We start from the raw sequence: 4143 nt of genomic DNA, 5'->3' as shown, positions 1-4143 counted from the left end.
GTTGACACAAACAAATATTCCAAACCAGGTAACACTGTCGGCACTAGTAGTCCTTTATTTTTAATAAAGTGCCTTTATTAATTTTTTTACAAGTAGCTCAGAAGGCAAACCTGCCTAAAAAGGGCCCCCAAAACAGGAAAGAACATTTCTCCAGAACATTTCTAAGGTGTGCATGATGAGCTTGTGATACACAGGAGAACTTGGCTGCTGGCCCTGGGCACCTGTGGCTGTTTTTTAATTTCCAAACCACCCAAGGTTTTGCCCCGAATGTCATTCCATCAGCCCCGAACCCTTTGCCTTCGCTCTGAGACAGTCCCCAGAAACTATCCTCCGCTCTGGCGTCCAGGTGTCAAGTCCATTGTTCCGATGGTGAACTTGGCGAGATTTAAAATACATAATATATAAGATTAGAGGCAGGGAACTTTAAATATTTACTTTTTAAATATATAGGCTGCCAGTTAATGTTAGGGGTAATCTAATGTAATTGTAGGTGTCATCTGGTCGCCGATTCTCACATTCATTATGATAATAAATCTGCTTCTGGTTTTAGTATGCCTCTGAGCTTAGGCTAGCCTTAGAGATAAGGCAATGTTTTGCTAAGAATGAGGAATATTTCATTTCCCAAGCAGGCGACTTTTTTCCCCTTTTTTTAGGATATTGGAAAGGTGCAGAAAAAGGCTCCTTGCCGAGATCCGAGAGTTGGACGCTGCTTGAAAAGCAATGAAGAAAACTAGTCACAAAGACCGTCCTTAAGGCCACAACTGAACCCAAAACTTCTGCTGACATTGGTTAAGTGAGTTTTGTTCCATTTTACGACCTTGCTTGCTGCCGCTCTTAAGTGAATCATTGCAGTTGTTAAGTTGGTAACAGGTTCGTGAAGTGAGTCTGGCGTTCCCCATTGATTTTGCTTGCCAATCGCCAGGAGAGGGTGAGTTCTAGTCCTGCATGAAAGCTGGGTGAGTGACTTTGGGCCAGTCACCGGGAGACGGTGAGTTCTAGTCCCACCTTCGGCATGAAAGCTGGGTGAGTGACTTTGCACCAGGAGATGGTGAGTTCTAGTCCTGGCTTAGTTATGAAAGCTGGGTGGGTGACTTTGGGCCAATCACCGGGAGACGGTGAGTTCTAGTCCCACCTTCAGCATGAAAGGTGGGTGAGTGACTTTGCACCAGGAGATGGTGAGTTCTAGTCCTGGCTTAGTTATGAAAGCTGGGTGAGTGACTTTGGGCCAATCACCGGGAGACAGTGAGTTCTAGTCCCACCTTCGGCATGAAAGCTGGGTGAGTGACTTTGCACCAGAAGATGGTGAGTTCTAGTCCTGGCTTAGTTCTGAAAGCTGGGTGGGTGACTTTGGGCCAATCACCAGGAGACAGTGAGTTCTAGTCCCACCATAGGCATGAAAGCCAGCTGGTTGACTCTCTCTCAGCCCAACCCAGTTCACAGGGACTGCTGTTCTGGAGAAAATAAGACGAGGAAGATGTGTTGGATATGTCCGTGGCTTTGCGTTGCTTGTAGAAAATAATAAAGGCAGGATATAAATGAATAAATAAATAAGGAGCGTCGTAGGGTTTTCAGGTATTGTGGGCCCCTGCTGAGTTTTCCGTTTTTATTTGAATTGTTCTGAGATGTTTTAAATCCTCTTTGTCTCTTGTGTCTTGAGTGCTTTGCAAGGCAGCCTTATCAATGAAATAAAGGGGTGGGTGGGTGGAGGGAATGAAAGCATATTATGACACCTGAGCTAGCTTTCTATTAAGCAGGTACTGGGCACTGCATTCGATCTCTATAACTCAGATTGAATACAATCTGAGTTATTTCATTGTCTCTCACTGTCTCTGTCTCTCTCTTTGTCTGTGTCTCTCTGTCTCTCTGTCTCTCTGTCTGTCTGTCTGTCTGTGTCTCTCTGTCTCTGTCTGTCTGTCTGCCTGCCTGCCTGCCTGCCTCTCTCTCTCTCTCTCTCTTTCTCTGTCTTCTCTGTCTGTCTGTGTCTCTCTCTCTCTTTCTCTCTCTCTTTCTTTCTTTCTCTCTCTCTCTCTGTGTATCTCCCTCTTTCTCTCTCTTTCTCTGTCTTCTCTGTCTATCTGTCTATCTGTCTGTCTGTCTGTGTCTCTCTGTCTCTGTCTGTCTGTTTGCCTGCCTGCCTGCCTCTCTCTCTCTTTCTCTGTCTTCTCTGTCTGTCTGTGTCTCTCTCTCTTTCTCTCTCTCTCTCTCTCTCTTTCTTTCTTTCTCTCTCTCTCTCTGTGTCTCCCTCTTTCTCTCTCTTTCTCTGTCTTCTCTGTCTATCTGTCTGTCTGTCTGTGTCTCTCTCTCTGTCTCTGTCTGACTGTCTGCCTGCCTGCCTGCCTGCCTGCCTCTCTCTCTCTCTCTCTCTCTGTCTCTCTGTCTCTCTCTCTCTCTCTCTGTCTCTGTCTCTGTCTCTCTGTCTCTCTGTCTCTCTCTCTCACACACACACTATTTCATTGGGTTGTCTTTGACCTCCGGACCCGGGGCAGGGCTGGGGGACGTGGCCAGCTTGACATCACTTGTCAAGGCTCCGCTTTCGGCCGCGACGGCCTCCTGCAGCCCTCTGCCAGCAAAAAATGAGCTTGGGGAGACAATCACAGCCGAAAATGGAGCCTGGGAGGGCCACGTACAGCCCTCCCAGCCTCCATTTTTGCCGGCAGTGGCACCGTGGTCTGGTCCTTCACTGTTTCCAGGGTAGGCCAGTGGGCCAGATCTAAGGTCCCCCCCTCCAAGAGCCAGGTCTGACCCTGGACCTTGAGTTTAATACCCGTGGTATAACTGCTTGAGGGTATAGGATTCAGTTTCCCAAACTGTGTCTTCCATTACCCAAACCCACTTAATCAGAACGTCCTTATTTAAGCCTCACTCTTGCCATTGAATGAGGGCTCCCTGCTTCCTCACCCAAAGAGGAACCCCATTTACCTGATTTTGGGATCATTTACTCAAGGTTGGGAAACCCTGGCCTAGGAGCTGTTTCACCCCACAGTGACTTCCCGAGCTTAGCAACCCAAAGTAACATCCTGTTCAAGAACAAACAACCTGCAAAAAAATAAAATAAAGGGATTATCGGCCGTTGCATGACACACATGGGGGAAAGATGGGTGCAAATTAGTCATGTTTCTCGAAAGCAGCTTCTTGACAATCGCCCACACATCCCTGTAAAATTCTCCCTTCTCATCCTGGTTGGAATTCTGATGGAATCTATGACGTTAATTCTCAAAGTTATGAGGATCGCTGGAGAGAAGGTTAAGTGGTATCATAAATTCCCAAACGGGGGTGTGTGTGTGTGTGTGTGTAATCACATCAAGATGGGCCAATAGAAAAGCCATGAATGACTAGCTACAGCACGCGAGTCTCCTCCAACCTGGAACCTTCTAGAAGTGTGGGACTTCGGTATCTAAATGTAGTTGACGATGCTTGTTGAAGGCCATCATGTCACAGGTTGGGGAAGCTCTCAAATGCCAAGATCCCGAGACATGTTACTGATTGAGGGAAAGAAGGTGTCCTACTACTTGGAGAGCTAGGGTTGAAGACCATCTGTGTGCTTCAAACTGAATACAAACTCAGCAAATTAATTTAGTCACATTTGCTGAGTCCCCCTCCCCCTGCTGAATTTAAGACACTAAGATGGTCTTCAACTCTAACTGTCCAAGCAGTGGGACACATTCTTTCCCTCAATCAGTACAATTTAGACACTAATTTGGAGTCGTTGTCCATGTACCCAAACATGAAGCAGACCTGCTGGAAGTGTAAAAAAGTACAAGGGACCTATTATCACATATGGTGGACCTGCCCGGAAGCACAAAAATATTGGACACAAATTTGGAAATGGGTACAAGAAATTACAGGAGAACAGATAAAATACAAACCCAAAATCTTTCTACTGGCAATAATCAAAGGGAAATATACAAAGAAAGTTAAGTACATCTGCTAAGTACAGCTAGAATAGCATTTGCCCAATGCTGGAAACAAAATAACACCCCCTCGGATGAATTAGTGATTAAAAAAACTTTGGATTGTGCAGAGATGGACAAATTAACACTGAAATTAAAAGATAAAGAAGAGTTGGAATATTATGAAATTTGGAACAATTGATACAAATGGCTGCAAAACAGGAATAAAATTAATTAAGCCAAAAAACTATAT

This window comes from Thamnophis elegans, chromosome 14 (genome assembly GCF_009769535.1).
Source record: "Thamnophis elegans isolate rThaEle1 chromosome 14, rThaEle1.pri, whole genome shotgun sequence".
In the NCBI taxonomy this organism is placed as follows: Eukaryota; Metazoa; Chordata; class Lepidosauria; order Squamata; family Colubridae; genus Thamnophis; species Thamnophis elegans.
Note: the sequence above shows the minus strand (reverse complement) of the source record.